Source organism: Oryctolagus cuniculus, chromosome 5, assembly GCF_051225735.1.
Source record: "Oryctolagus cuniculus isolate XC-2025 breed Fujian yellow rabbit chromosome 5, ASM5122573v1, whole genome shotgun sequence".
NCBI classification, from domain to species: Eukaryota; Metazoa; Chordata; class Mammalia; order Lagomorpha; family Leporidae; genus Oryctolagus; species Oryctolagus cuniculus.
This window is the reverse complement of record NC_142871.1, coordinates 144,732,168-144,748,950: the sequence shown is the minus strand read 5'-3', so window position 1 is coordinate 144,748,950 and position 16,783 is coordinate 144,732,168. Positions and strand designations below refer to the sequence as shown.

The window sequence follows — 16,783 nt, the reverse complement described above, 5'->3', positions numbered from 1 at the left end:
GTCTCCAAAGACCTCCAAAGATCAGATAAGGGGGGTGGGCCTGCTGTATCCACTCAAGGTAGCACATGGTCTCCACATACTCTGCCACTCCTGGAAGGCTGCATTCTACTCTCTGAGTCTCGGTTCAAAACCATGTGCAGGCAGAGGTTTCTGGAAGCCAAGAGTCACAAGGAAGCTTGTGTGATTTCCAGAGGCTGTAGTGTCGAACCTCAGCCACACGCAAAAGATGACTACAGGGGCCAGGCCAACTTGTGAACCTGCAAGAAGTGGAAAAGGGAAAGGAGACAGTGATTTAAGCCAACTCTCAAAGCAGAGACTTACCTGCTCACACAGAGATAAAGTATAGACCAACATACTCAGGATGCCCCAGAAGAGATCTGTAACCGTGACCGCACGAGAGAGTTGTAAGAGAGAGAGCTGCGAGAGAGAGAGAGAGAGAGAGAGAGAGAGAGAGAAATGCAGATCTTCCAACCTGAAAACATACAACCTCCTCTTCAGCAATAAAGAACCCTTGGCTAGGGCAGAGTCCTGATGCCATCTTCCCCACAGGGGAGCCTCTGGCAGACGAGGAAGATGAAGGCTATGAAGAGGGGAGTGTTGATGACACAGCTGCTCTTCTTGAAGAACCGGAAAAAAATTATAATGAAAGAACAGGTGAACAGGCCAGGAAGGAATAGGAATTAAAAGCTGAAGAAGAGAGAAGATCTGTTTGGGAGACACTTTGGGTGAATAACCTCTCCTTAATCTCACTGGCCCAGCCCAGCCTTAGCCAACTTCCAAAGTCACAGAAGGCAGGATGCTGTGCTGTCTTTGAGAACTGCATGAAAGGCACAGGTGAGCAGGAGAAAGGTGCGTACACGATTCACTGAGGTTTGACTTTGCGCAAAAGCTTCAGGGAGAAGTCCACGAAACAGGACAGCTTTATGTGCTTAAGGAAAGACTACACGTTAATGGTCATTTTGACTTTGGCTATGTTTGTTTGTTTCCTACCATCTAAATTTTGTATAGGCTTTCCTTATTTTAAATTCTGAAATATCTTTGCCTTTATCACTACCTTCTGAAGCCAGGAGCCAGCAGCTTTCTTCTGGGTCTCCCACATGGGTGCAGGGGCCCAAGACTTGGACCATCCTCTGCTGCCTCTCCAGGCCATAGCAGAGGGCTGAATCGGAAGTTGAGCAGCCAAGACATGAACCTGCACCCATTTGGGATGCCAGCGCCGTGGGCAGAGTAGTCACCCGCCACACCACAGCACTGGCCCTGTTGTATAGATTTTTAATCTAAAAAAATGTAAAAATGGATTTAAGTCTACAGGTGACTTATCAGGATCCCAAAGGCATTGTGTCAGGTGTGATGGAAGATAGTGGGAAGGCTGAGGTTGAAGGAAAAACTTAAATGAGGATCAGATGTTGCTAGGCTGTCCTATGGCAAAGAAATTAAATTTGTTGTAAAAGGCATCAACAGGTAAATTATGAGTATTGTAGAGAATTAATAGGCTTCTTTTCATTATTTATTATTTTTAAAAAGATTTATTTATCAGGGGCAAGTGCTGTGGTGTAGTGGATAAAACTGATGCCCACAGCACCAGCATCCCATATGGGTACCACTTCGAGTACTGGCTGCTCCACTTCTGGTCCAGCTCCCTGCCAATGGCCTGGGAAAGCAGTGGAATCTGGCCCAAGTGTTTGGGCCCCTGCACTCACATGGAAGACCTGGATGTAGACTCTCAGATAAATAAATAAATCTTTAAAATATTTTTTTAAAAATTTACTTATTTATTTATTTGAAAGGTAGAGTTACAGAGGAGGGGGAAGGAGAAAGAGAAGAGATCTTTTATCCTGCTGGTTCACTCCCCAGATGGCTGCAATGGCTGGAGTTGGACCCATCTGAAGCCAGGGGCCAGGAGCTTCTTCTGGGAAAAATAATATATGTCCTTTTAAAATATTAGAAAACAAAAAAAGAAATGAAATATGAGCATTGTTAATATTTTAAAACTTCACCATCTGTTAAAACTGAAGCATGCTAGTGCATTGCAGGAAAAAGTTCTGCGTTTAATGGTGCACTAAGTTTGGCATGGGGGCTGATTGCAATGCTGGCATCAGAGTGATGATTCAAGTCCCGAATGCTCTGCTCCTGCCCTGCTTCCTGATAAAGCACCTGGGAAAGCAGCAGAAAATGGCCCAATACTTGTGCCCTGCCACCCACATGGGACACCTGGATAGAGTTCCAGGCTCCTGGTTTCAGCCTTGCCCAACCCTGGCTGTTGTGGCCATTTGGGGAGTGAACCAGCAGAAAAGATTCTCTCTCTCTCTCTCTCTCTTCCTCTTTTTCTCCTCTCTCTCTGTCACTCTGCCTTTCAAACGTTCCTGCACAGTTCAATCTATTACCCTGCAGTGAAGTTATAGACAGGATGGCACTTAGATTAAGTTACATTTAAGGCCCTTTCAAATCTGAAAGCCTGTTACAGTTATAATTGCAAACAGTATCAGTTCTATTGAGATCACAGCACAGACCTTGGTTGCAAGCCTCCTGTGAGTAGTTGAATGTCAGCTCCTGCCTTAGATTCCATCGGGCTTCATCTACAGCTGGCTAACTGCAATGGGAAGCTGGTGCGGTTGCCAAGAAACTCAGATTTGGATAAATATGCCTCCCTTTTCTAGCATACCAGATAAGCAAATAAACATTCTTATGACCATGACTTAACCTCATCTTGTGGGTACACTGGAAAAATGAATGAGAAAACGAAGGCAGATGTTTAGATAACGCAGGAAAAATTCTCTTTGGATAAATAGTCTGATCACTTACAGGCTCAAATGGCTCAGCCCGTGTGAGTGTCCTTAGTTCTACATCTTAGTGTGTGATGGGACAAAGGCTCAGCCATACTACCTTTATCCTTCAGAGAGAAAAAGAAGAGAGTAGGAATGGTGATAAGGGTACAACCATGTTTCTTGCATAATTTGATAACTTCTGCTATGGAGTGGATTTGTGAGTTGGGATGTCTTTTTATAGAATCTTGGACCACGATCAGTAATTGCTAGCTGGACAATGAGGTCAGTTTTTGGCAGCCATGAAATGATTGTTCCCCTAACTGGACTGTGAATCCTTTGAAGGCATTTACATTTATTTCCCACATGGTACAGAAGGTATGTAGCACTGGATATCAATGGATTGGGATTAGAGATCAAAGGTATCATTGAAATCATGGGGATTCATTTATGGTTCTCAACTTTATGGGCACTAACTATATAGATTATACTGAATATAATAATGCACATATCCTATCAAGATCTTGAAATCATGCGAATTAATCTCCTCAATACATTTATTATTATTGTGACATCTTAAAGCTTAAGCCAAGCAAGCATTTTTCTTGAAATAGTGGTGAAATAAATGGTATTCATTTAACTACTTTTAGCAAATCATTAAAATCAAAACTTTTTTCAACAATTCATTGATAGGCTTGCCTTTAAAAGGTGTTGGCCTCACAAAACATTGTTTATATTTCAATATTTTTCTTTTCCCATTAAAAAACCATGTATTCTTTTTACAGTGGACAAAATTATTATTTGGAATAACCAAAAAGAATGATGACTTTTCCAGTTGTTCCTAGTGACAGACATGGCATTTGCTTAAACCACGGTAGTGTTGATTGGTGCCCACAAGGCAGAAGATGTGAAAATGAGGATGGAGTGGAGACCCTGAACCCTGATGCTACAGGCTAGCTCTTTGTTGTCTGCTCTAACATTGACTGAAGTTGAAGGTTAGCTACACTCCAACCATGGCTGGAGAACAGATCTGACAACTGCTGTAACTTTCCTCCCATTTGTCCAGCCCTCAGTCTCGCCCCCCAAGTCATCCTCCTATGATGAGGCTATGGTTTCAGCCTCTCCCCTAAAGGTTCATGTGCTGGAAGCTTAGTCCCCAGTGTGAGGATGTTGATGGGCTGGTAAGATCTTTAATTGGCGGTGCCTAGTGAGATGTTATTAAGTCACTGAAGCACCACCCCCAGAAGGGAGTCATTCTCCCAGGATTGGTTTAATTCTCATGAGAATGGATTGCTGTAAAGTGAGGCCAGCCTATGTGCTTGGCCTCATCTGCACCCAACTGTTTGCCTTTCATCTTCTCCACATGCTGAGATGCAATGTGGGATCCCCTTCAAAGCAGAGGCTGAATGATGAGACCTCCTGATGATGGACCTTCAGCCTCCAACACTGTAGGCTGAATAAACCTCTTTTTTTTCCTAAGTACCCAGCTGCAGGTATCTCCTTAGAGCAACAGAAAACAGACTAACACATACCACCCCCCACCAAACACTCTTCCCTCTTGTGGTTTCAAAGAGTTTGGTGATGCAAGCAGTTTTGAGAGTCACAAAATTCTAGGAGCACACAAGAAAGGGTATTGGGAAAAGTTTCCTTTTGTTGAGAAAATTGAGGAAGAAAAACTGGGCTGGATAAATACACAGGAAACTCAGGTGCTCTGAAGGCCTCCCAGTGAGTAGTAAGTTCTCTTTCTTGGAGGCTTTATCAGCTACTATGTGCTGACTCCAGGGATAGGCACTGCTTGCTTACGGATGAAGCAAAGAAGCAAATGGCTGATCCAAGATTTGCTTCCTCAGTCTGCTGCACACCAAACTTTTACTCCGCCTTTGGAGAAAGACTGTTTAGAAAAGATGGAATTACAAGATCAAAGTCTTCATTTAATGTGACTGCACCACCTTCCCTGCTTGTCTCTCATATAGGAGCAGAGATGGATCTTCTCACTTTTCTATTCCTCCCATAGATGCTAGGATCCTGAGCTCTGTAAGATCAGAGATCTTATCTCAGTCCCTTTTGCATCCCTAGCACCTAGCAGAAAGCCTGGCACCCCACGGAGGTGTGGAATGAAGCTGGTGGAGAGAAGTCCATTATCTCTATTAAGAGTTATGCAGGAATTCTAACCCTAGGAAGAGCTGGGGCTAAGGAGACCTTTTACTAGTTCACTGTCTTGGGGAAGGTTAGTTTACACGTGCTTTGATTTCTTTGAGTAACATCAAGTAGGTCCAATTGTGTGATCTTTATAGTGCCTTTGCCCCAAACCTTCTATTTTTTTTTTTTTTTGACAGGCAGAGTGGACAGTGAGAGAGAGAGACAGAGAGAAAGGTCTTCCTTTGCCGTTGGTTCACCCTCCAATGGCCGCTGCGGCCGGCGCACCACGCTGATCCGAAGGCAGGAGCCAGGTACTTCTGGTCTCCCATGGGGTGCAGGGCCCAAGTGCTTGTGCCATCCTCCACTGCACTCCCTGGCCACAGCAGAGAGCTGGCCTGTAAGAGGGGCAACCGGGACAGAATCCGGGGCCCCGACCGGGACTAGAACCCGGTGTGCTGGCGCTGCAAGGCGGAGGATTAGCCTATTGAGCCACGGCGCCGGCCCTTTGCCCCAAACCTTCTATGGAAGCCTTCTGATTCCATAGAGAAAAGCCATGATCTATGGAGTTCATCTAAATAGCTTGTGATAGCTCTTACAAAGCTCAACTCAAATTGGAGATGGATAGTGCTCCACTTTGGAGCAGCCTCCGGCACTGCACAAAGAATTAAGGAAAGCATCCAGACAACAAGCCCAGGTATCGTTGGCAAACACTTGCAGGAACTCTGGAGTTGATAGTTACATAAAACTTGCTCCAGGAAGTCCTTCAAGTCTGCATTCAGGGATTCAAACCATCAGGGATCCTGGCTCAGTTGGTTAATCCTCCAGCTGTGGTGCCAGCAACCCATATGGGTGCTGGGTCCTAGTACCGGTTGCTCCTCTTCCAGTCCAGCTCTCTGCTGTGGCCCGGGAAGGCAGAGGGGGGTGGCCCAAGTTTTTGGGTGCCTGCACTCACATGGGAGACCAGGAGGAAGCACCTGGCTCCTGGCTTCGGATTGGCACAGCACGCTGGTCGTAGCGGCCAATTGGGGGGTGAACCAATGGAAGGAAGGCCTTTCTCTGTCTCTCTCTCACTGTCTAACTCTACCTGTCAAATTTAAAAAAAAATTAAAAAAAAAAAAACAGGGATCAAAAATATTAAAGTAATTGCATCAGTAGTGACATGCACAGACTTTTCTCCTGGTTTTCAGAATTCTCTAGACAACACAGTGCAAGGACTATTTGCACTGCATTGACATTGTAGTGGGTATTATAAGTGATCAAGAGGTGATTTAAAGTGAGGGAGGGTGAGATAGGTTCTGTGCAAACACCATTTTATAGAACGAACTTGAGCAGCTGCAGATTTGGTATCTGAGAGGGGCTTGGAACCAATGCCCTGAGGATACCAGAGGACAAGTGTGTTCACTACAATATGGTGGAAGCTGTTCTGAATACCTAACAAACATACAACACGGCTCTGTAAGGTGTAATGAGTAACTTTCCCTTAGGAAAGAGATCCTTTATCCTGTTTAATGGATTCTACTTACTGATGGAGGTGTCAAAATATTGTTTCAGAAGCCAAGGAAATGTGGGCTTCTCTTAGGAAGGCATTGTGTACAAGCCAAATGAGAATGCAACACCAATATATTTGTATGCACATACAGGAGAATTTTTAAAAATCCAATTAATTCTTAATTTAATACGTTGTCTTAGTAACTCCTATTTTGAGATGTTCAATGCTTGCAACATAATTCATAGCTTTACCAAGGCAGGAGAAAAATAGAAAAAGATGAAACCTTAAAATACCTTTGCCAATTAAATTCTGAATTATTTTTGACTCTGCGAAAAGTCAGTCATTTTATTTTATCAGCCATTTTATTTGAGCTGGTACGGATGATAAAGAATACATTGAATCTTTATGCTTCCACTTACATTTTCATTATTTCACAGTTTTCAATATGTTTTGAGGTTTCATCCAATCTCCTTTACCTCCAAATCCGAGATGTTAAAAATAGATATAGGACCAGCCTAATATTGGATCTGGACTCTGAAGGCTAATGCCAAAATAATAGAGTTCAAGACCTGAGTCACCAAATTCCCTTAATCCCAGGGCAATCTCAAAAAAATCTATAAAATGTAAAAAGTATGTGATGAGATGGAGCTCAAACTGCATATCAAAACCAGTTACTGCGAGGCTACTTAAAAACGTTCGTGGAAAAGGGAATAAAAAGAGACGTTTATTCTGGCGCAAGCATTTTGTAATCCATGCAGTTTTTTCCTAAATCTCATTTTCTGCAAACTTCTTGAAGATCCCTTGTATGCGTGGATTTCAGCTTTTCTCCCCCTCCCTTTTTTTTGCAGAAAAAGTCAACGTCTTTTCATTCCATTTTCCACAAACTTTTTGAAGCCCCTCATCCTTTCTTGTTAACTCTTCATAATGACAAGCTCATCGTTGAAGGACACAGACATTGGGACGACAGCATAGATTCATAGTAAACCTCAAGCGTTTATTTAAATTTCCCCGAGCTAGCTTTTATGAGGCCTCTTCTTACAGGACAGCGAATCGTGAGAAACCCTGCTCGGTGGCCACTGCGGCTCCCATCTCCACTCCTCTGTCCTGCCACCCCCACCTTGCAGGCTCCAAAGCCAAACATTTGCTTTGTGTGGCCTTTTGTCTAGCTGGGGTGAAGCGATGAAGGCGCCAGGCCCATGAGACTAAGCAGAATTCCGCTGGGGCCCTTCTAGGTGAACTTTCCTTCACCACAACAAGGGGGACACGGGCCTGGCAGGGCCATTAGGCTTTTCTACTTGCTCCTGCCTTGAATGCAGATGTGAGATGTGGTATCTGGAGCTTGAACAGCTTTGCTAGGCCACAGACATAATGCAAAGGCCCTGAAGCTTTTTCAGGTACATGAGCCAGAGGACTAATGCCAGTAACCACCAATCTTCACACTAAAAAAAAAAAGATTGGGGGGCCAAGTGGTACAGTGGGTTAAAGCCCCAGCCAGCCTGCAGCTCTGGCACCCCATATGGGTGCAGGTTCAAGCCCTGGCTGCTCCACTTCTGATCCATCTCTCTGCTATGGCCTGGGAAAGCAGTGGAAGATGCCTCAAGTCCTTGGGCCCCTGCACCCACGTGGGAGACCCGGAAGAAGCTCGGCTCCTGGCTTCAGATTGGCACAGCTCCAGCCACTGTGGCCAGCTGTGGAGTGAACCAGCAGATGGAAGACCCCCTCCCTCTCTCTCTGCTTCTTCTTCTCTCTGTGTAAAACTGACTTTCAAATAGATAAACAAATCTTTAAAAAATTAAGAAAAGGTGTATTTATTTACTTATGTTTTTATTTGCAAAGCAGAGTTACAGAGTGTGTGCGAGAAGGAGAGAGAGAGAGAGAGGGAGACATATTCCATCTGCTGGTTCACTCCCCAAATGCCTGCAACAGTGAGGTCTCAACCAGGCTGAAGCCAGGAGCCAGGAACTCTATCTTGGTCTCCCAGGTAGGTGGCAGGGACCCATGTGCTTAGACCATCTTCCACTGCCTTCCCAGGAACATTAGCAGGAAGTTGGATTGGAATCAGAGCAGCTGGGGCTAGAACTGGTGTCCATATGGGATGCCGGCATTGCAGGTGGCAGCTTAACCTGCTGCACCCCAACATTGGCCTCTGAAATGCTATTTTAGACAGCAAAGTCAAGGTAAGTCTCTCTGAGGAGTTGAAGCTGAGAAAGAGGCAGCTTTGCAGAGGAATCTTTGTTCCAGGAGGTAGAAAAGCTGAGTACATATTTTAGGACTAGAAAGAAGGACCCGGCAGAAGGACCAGTATTGTGCACAGTGGGTGGAGCTGCCACCTATGACGTCGGCATCCCATATGGGGGAGCCGGATCAAGTTTCCACTGCTCCACTTCCAATGCAGCTCTCTGCTAATGCACCTGGGAAGCAGCAAAAGATAGCCCAAGTAGTTGGGGCCCTGCCACCCATGTGGGAGACCAGAAAGAAGCTCCTGGCTCCTGGCTCCTGGCTTCTGTCTGACCCAGCTCTGGCCACTGTGCCATTTGGGGAGTGAACCAGTGGATGGAAAGATGGAAGACCTCTCTCTCTCTCTCTCTTTCTCTCTCTGCCTCTACCTTTCAAATAAATCAGTCTTTAGAAAAATGATTTGATGTTTTGCTTTAAGTGATCCACAAAATGACTGGAAAATTTTAATCAGAGGTGTGGTGTGATATGAGTGCATTTGTAAAGAGATATTCTGGAGATTTCAAATCATGATAATATGACACCCCATTGTAAACAACCAACAATTCTGGATAATTTTATGTTTTACACATTGTAAAGATCTTGCAAACAAGTCAGAATTTGCAGAAGACAAAATGAAATAAAAACAAGAATCCTAAGAGGTATATTCCTGTGACTTTTTTTTTTTTTTTTTTTTTTTTTTTTTTTTTTTTTTTTACAGGCAGAGTGGACAGTGAGAGAGAGAGACAGAGAGAAAGGTTTTCCTTTGCCGTTGGTTCACCCTCCAATGGCCGCTGCAGCCGGCGCACTGCAGCCGGCGCACCGCGCTGATCCGATGGCAGGAGCCAGGTGCTTCTCCTAGTCTCCCATGGGGTGCAGGGCCCAAGTACTTGGGCCATCCTCCACTGCACTCCCTGGCCACAGCAGAGAGCTGGCCTGGAAGAGGGGCAACCGGGACAGAATCCAGAGCCCCGAACAGGACTAGAACCCGGTGTGCCGGCACCACAAGGTGGAGGATTAGCCTAGTGAGCCACGGCGCCGGCCCCCTGTAACTGACTTCTATCCTAAGGGTATTTTTCTGAAATACAGTGGAGGGCAGCCTCTGTTATGATCAATATACAGGACACAGGAGGAGATGAGTGTGGAGTAAAATAGAAACCCCATTATAAAGGTCAGACACCCAAGGACTGGATCTTAAAATAGTGAGAGATAAAATAAAATAAAATAAAATAAAATAAAATAAAATAAAATAGTGAGAAATAAAACTACAACACTGACAAGAGGCCGAATTTCCCGTATGACATCAGTAAGAGCAGAAGACAGGATAGCCCATTTGGAAGGTGGCCTGGCCATTTCTTATAAAGCTAAACATAATCCTCCTGGATGACCCCACAATTCTACTCCTGAGGTCCTTACCCAAGAAAACGAAAACACGTCCCCAGAAATGACTTGTATGGGAATGTTCCTAGAAGCTTTATTTATAACAGCCACAAGCTGGAAATGACCCAAGTGCTCATCAACGCAAGAATGGATAAACAAATTGTGGTACATGTATACAATAGAATACTAGCTAGGAATAAAAAGGAATGACATGCTGATACATGCAACAGCATGGGCAAATCTAAAAAAAAAAAAAAAAGAAAAAAACAAAAAAAGAATTGTGCAGAGTCAAAGAGGCCTCACATGAAAGAGCACAGACCTTATGATTGTATTTATGCGAAATTCCAGAACAAGCTGAACTAATCTAATAAGGGCAAAAAATCGGAACAATTGACGCCTCTGGAGCTGCAGGTTGGGGAGCAAGACTGACTCTGGGAAGAGGGATGAGAAATCTTTCTGGGGTTGTATTTATGTCCTATATCCAGTTAGGATGGAAACTTACAAAATGGGAAATGTAGGAGTGACTGCACTCCTTTGCATTTAAATTTTGTCCTCCAAAATGAAGTAACTGCAAACAAACGCTGCCTCATTGAATTATATGAATGCAGAAGTGCTTGGGAGTGTTGTGTATTTTCTTCTTCTTTTTTTTTTTTTTAAAGATTTATTTCATTTATCTGAAAGGCAGAGTTACAGAGAGAGAGAGAGAGACAGAGAGACAGAGAGACAGAGAGACAGAGAGAGAGATCTTTCATCTGATGATTCACTCCCCAAATGACTGCAACAGCCAGGGCTGGGCCAGGCTGAAGCAATGAACCAGGAGCTTCACCTGGGTCTCCCACATGGGTGCAAGGGCCCAAGCACTTGGGTCATCCTTTGCTACTTTCCCAGGTGCATTAGTAGGGAACTGGATCAGAAGTGGAGCAGCTGGGACTTGAACTGGACCCTATATGGGATGCTGGCATTGCAGGTGGTGGTTTAATCTGCTGTACCACAGCACTGACCCCTATATTTTCAAATTCATCAAAAACTATGATAGAGTGGCAGATGGATGGAGGGATCAACACATGGGTCAGAAAATGAGTACATTAAAATGAAAGTTTCCATGATAAATTAATGGAAAAAGAAAAGAACGTATGGAAATGGATCAGTCTTAACTTTGATGGTTGGGGGCATGCAAATACTATCCCAAAGGAAAATTTTAATTTAAATTTTCCTAGGTTGTTAATGCTCACAGGCAACTAGGAGAAGAAATGCAGAAATGCTAGAATTTGGGAGAATGAGGCAGGCATTGTGGCATAGTGGGTTAAACTGCTGCTTGCAATACTGCTGGCCATATTGAAATGGGATGGTTTGAGTCCCCGCTGCTCTACTTCTGACCCAGTTCCTTGCTAATGCACCTGGGAAGCCAGGGGATGATTGTCCCTGCCACACCAAATGGAGTACCTGTTCCCTGCTGCAGCCTGGCTCAGCCCTGGCTGTTGCAGCTATCTGGGGAGTAAACCAGCAGCTCTAAGATCTTTCTCTCCCTCTCTTTCACTCTACATTGCAAATAAATAAATAAGCAGATCTTTTAAAAAAAGGAATTTGGACATCTCTTCCCTCTCTTATTCCCACTCTTACATTTAACAGTGATCACTTTTCAGTTAAGTTTCAGTACTTAAGAATTGTGTATTGATTACAGTATTCAACCAAAAGTATTAAGTAGAACAAACAAAAAAAATACTAAGAGGGATAACATATCAAGTTGCTCATCAACAGTCAGGGTGAGGGCTGATCAAGTCACCGTTTCTCATAGTGTTCATTTCACTTTAACAGGTTTCCTTTTTGGTGCTCAGTTAGTTGTCACCTATCAAGGAGAACAAGTGGTATTTGTCCCTTTGGGATTGGCTTATTTCACTCAGCATAGTGTTTTCCAAATTCCTAACAGGGATCACTTTTCAGTTAAAATTTAAATGCCTAAGAATAATTGTGTGTTAATTACAGAGTTCAACCAATGGTACTAGAACAAAAAAATACTAAAATGGATAAAGTATTACATTGTCCATCAACCGTCAGGACAAGAGTTGATCAAGTCACTGGTTCTCATAGTGTCCATTTCATTTCAACAAGTTTCCCCTTTGGTGCTCACTTAGTTGTCGCCGATCAGGGAGAACATATGATATTTGTCCCTTTGGGACTGGCTTAATTCACTCAGCATGATGTTTTCCAAATTCCTCCATCTTGTTGCAAATGACCGGGTTTCGTTGTTTTTGACTGCTTTATAGTATTCTATAGAGTACATGTCCCATAATTTATTTATCCAGACATGCTCAAGCTGACTTACCTCAAACGGTAGAGTTAGAAACATACCAGGGGATTCCAATTCAATCCCATCAAGGTGGCATGTACCAATGCCATCTCACTAGTCCCAGTGATCAATTTCTGTTCACAATTGATCATAATGATAGGACTAAGAACCAAAGGGATCACATAAATGAGAATAGTGTCTGCAAATACTAGCTGATAGAATAAAAAAGGGAGCAAATGATCCAACATGGGAAGTGAGATACACAGCAGACCCATAGAATGGCAGATGTTCTAAACAGCACTCTGGCCTCAGAATCAGCCCTTAAGGCATGCGGATCCGGCTGAAAAGCCCATGAGACTATTTCAGGCATGGAAAGCCAAGACACTCTGGCAAAAAAAAAAAAAAAAAAAAAAAAAAAAACACCTAAATGAAAGATCTCTGTGAGTGAGATCCCAGTGGAAAGAATGGGTCATCAAAGAAGGAGGTACCTTTCTCTGAAGGGAGGAGAGAACTTCCACTTTGACCATGGCCTTGTCTAAATATGATCAGAGTCAGTGAACTCAGGGGGCTTCCATAGCCTTGGCAGCTCATGACAAGAGCCTAGGGTGATTACTGAGGCCATAAACAAGAGTGTCAAATTGTTAAGTCAACAACAGGAGTCACTGTGCACTTACTCCTCATGTAGGATCTTTGTCCTTAGTGTGCTGTACATTGAGATTTAATGCTATAACTAGTACTCAAACAGTATTTTTCATTTTGTTTCTGTGTGGGAGCAAACTGTTGAAATCTTTACTTAATGTATGCTAAACTGATCTTCTGTATATAAAGAGAATTGAAAATGAATCTTGATGTGAATGGAAGGGGAGAGGGAGTGGGAAAGGGGAGGGTTGTGGGTAGGAGGGACGTTATGGGGGGGAAGCCGTTGTAATCCATAAGCTGTACTTTGGAAATTTATATTCATTAAATAAAAGTTAAAAAAAAGGAATTTGGAGGAGAGATCAGGGCTTGAGATGCGAATGAGGGTGTCACTAACATATATCTCACCAATTGTGATAATAAAAGACATGAAATGTTAAAATTACACTGGCAGCCATCTAGTTATATGTTATCATATTCAGAATGGAGTGTGTTGCTCCCCCTCTTCGTGGAGGAACGACACAGGACCCTGTGCTGTTCTTTTGTCTGCTCGGCCCTTCCCGGGTTTGCTGCTGGTTCTTCCCGGGTTGGCTACCAACCCTTCCACCTCCGTGGAAGGGCGGTTCCCCCTGCCACATTCCCCACTTCCGCGGGGGAGCGGCACACCACCGGCCGGCTCTCTCGGGGGCTGCACAGGTGTTCCTTCAGGTAGATGTTCCTCTTAGATGTTCCCCTTAGATGTTCCTGGTGCGTGCCGTCTCTCTCCTCCTTTATAGTCCTCCTCTGCCAATCCCAACTCGGCTGCCCACACGCCGAGTACACTGCTCTCCTCCAATCAGGAGCAAGTCCTACAGTTTATTGGTTGAACTGGAGGCAGCTGTGTAGAAGCTGTTTCCTCCTCTCCCAGTGCCATATTGTGGGAGAGCAGATGCATAGAATAAGTCTTAATTCCAGTAACTTAGTCTAGTCCGGGTTGCTCCCAGTTGCTCCCCACAGAGTGTCTTGCAGTCATTAAACAAGGGTGTAGATTCAGATGCACTGATATTAAAGGTGTTCAGAAATTATTATCTAATAAAAAATGAAGTGGCATAACCATATGTGCTGTGTGATTTGTATAAGAATAATCATACTTGCTTGTGAATGGCGAGGAAAATTTCTGGAAGGAGTACAAGCAGGTGCTAATAGTGGTTATTTGTCCAGAGCTGGGGTGAAGGCAAGGTACAGGGAGAGTGGATTTTGTGTATTCTTTTTTTATTATTAAATTTTTCCTTTGAACATGTATTTTATAAGCAAATCACCAAATAAATACCTAGGCAGTGACTACATGATTTTGTTCCCAAAAGAGGCCTTGAGCTACATTAGAAAGAAATGAAACTGGAGAACTGGAGACCTGGTTTCTTTATGACACTGCTCATTGTACGAGACAGTCAATTGTTCTGCCCACACCCTACTTCTCTCGTCAGTAAAGCATCACTGAACAAACAGATCTTCACTTCCAAGTTCCATTAGGCTAATTTCACCTTATTCTACATCCTATCCAAGTCTGTTTATTTATAACACACATAAACATACGGCTTCAGATACTCTGTTTTACCATAACCCAACCCAATCCAACCCAACCCAATCCAATCCAAACCAACCCAATCCAATCCACCTAACTCTTACCAATCCATTCAACTCAACAGTGCAACAGTTGTGTCCCAGGCATTGTGTGAGTGACAATGCAGGAAGAGACAGCCCTAGTCCTCACAAAAAAAAAACAAAAAAAAAAAAAACAAAAAAAAAAACCTTCTGCTTGGAAATGGTCATGCCAACAACTAAAATATCCTCTATTATAAGGAAGGCATACAGAAGTTCTAGAGGTACATCAGAGGAAGCAGTGACAAACTTTTTCTGAGAAGACCAGGAGAGAAGTTCTCTGCTGGATTGGATCACTGTTTACCAGAAGATTCCACTTTCTCAACCCATTCAAGTCACACTTGGCCCAAGACTTGCTTTTGACAATGGAATATGTGGAGCGAGGTGTACCACAATCATGCAAAAGTTCAAGAGCAGCGTGCCCCTGGCTGCATTCTTTCCCCCCTGCCACTGGGCAGCCGCATTCCAGATCGTCTCTGCTGGGTGCCTGAGTGAAGATGATATGAAACAGTGGCAGCCAGCCATGGCTGACTCTTATCATGTGAGTGGGAGGAAGCCGTTGCGTGTCCCTGAGATTGGGGGATCCACTGCCATTCTACTACTTTGCAGACTGGTCAGTGACAGTGGGCTGAGTCTTCCATACCAAGATACGCAAGGCAATAATTCAACAAAATATTTCAGGGCCAAGGTCACCCAAGCCATATCCTTCATAGGCAAGAAAGCTCAAGATAGGTCCTAGGAAGGAGAGATGAATACCTTGACAGTTCACTTTGCTCTGGGGAAGAATACACTTCCTCTCTCAGCAAGTGGAACATTTTCTGTCTTTCTATGCTTTTTGTATAATTACCGCTATTAAACAACTAAACTGATGCATAAATAAAACAGATTATAAAGCAAGGCTGGCCGCCTCTCAGGAAGGCTCTGACCTCAAAGAGGGAAATCAAACCCTCAACTTCATACAGAGGCCCCAAAGCTGAAAAGAGTGGTAGCTTTGTTTGCTTGTTTGTTCAGCTTTTTGTAGTGCAACTGGGAAACCTTGCTCCTTGGTCCAGACAACCTTTTCAAATTTTCTAGAAAGTAAACATTAGGGATGGAGGGATGAGCATTTTAGCCTAGTGGTTCAGCTGCTGGTTAAGACACCTGGACCCATATGGAGTGCCTGTGTCTGTCTCCTGACCCTGGCGCCTGATCCCAGCTGCCTGCCCATGTAGACTCCGACAGGCAGCAGCGATAGCTGCAGTAACCGGGCTCCCGCACCCACGTGGAAGATCTGGATTGAGTTCTTGGCTCCCGGCCTCAGCCCAGCCCGGTCCCTGCATCTGCCCAGGTCTCGGGCGTTAAGCGAGTGAACCAGTGGATGGCAGTAAGTGCTGTCTATGTATTTCTGAATGAATGAATGAATGAATTTGCTTTAGAAAAGGAAACATTGGTGTCTCAGAGGAGCTGAATGGTATGATTGTGAAAGTTAGCTGAACTATGAAGCACTGGAGCTCTGGAACATTCTTCAGCTGTTTTGTTAGCAACCTAAAGCATTTCATGGCTATTATTTTTTCCTAGCTCTCCTTTTTTTCCATGAAGCTGAATTCCCACCCTCTCCCCACTTATACAGTGAAGTAATTCTAAGTATTGGAACATTGTTGAAGGGATACAATGCTTTGAATTCATGATCCCTAACCTTAGCAGGGCCCTCAGAGCTGCCTCGTAGTCCTGCTCCATTTCTCCTGTCTCTTCCACAAATCTGAGACGTTTGTTATAGCCCATATCCTTCCTTCTCAAAACATAAAGTTCTGAATGCTCATAAAACATAAACCCTGAGGCAAGGAAGACTGAAAATAAACAAGCTAGTAAATGCACTTTTCAGGTAGCGGATAATGGTGATGACCAAGAATCCAGTAGGCAAGAGGACAGGGAGTGACAGAGGTGGGGAGGGAGAGAAGATGCTTTTGATTGGAAAAGTCTGGAAATTTTCCTGGATCAGATGGCATTTGAATAGACACAAGAGCTGCAATGGAGCAAGGCGTATGGCTGTTGCAGGGAACATCACTTCAGGCTCAGGGACTTGCATGGGCAAAGGTTCTGAGGCAGGCATGTGATTGGTGAGATCAAGGAAGAAAGTGCAGGTGCAGTACAGAAAGTCAGGGGGAGGGAGAGTGGTGACAGGGAGCAGCCAGAACGTGTAGAACCTTGTTATTTATTGATCTGAAAGGCAGAGAGAGAGAGAGAGAGAGAGAGAGAGAG

General features: G+C 44.0%; 1 pseudogene; it reads left to right on the top strand.

The window, feature by feature from the left end:
- The first annotated feature begins 226 nt into the window (after positions 1–226).
- On the top strand, positions 227–825 carry LOC149126772 (spliceosome-associated protein CWC15 homolog pseudogene; annotated as a pseudogene).
- Positions 826–16,783: the final 15,958 nt, after the last annotated feature.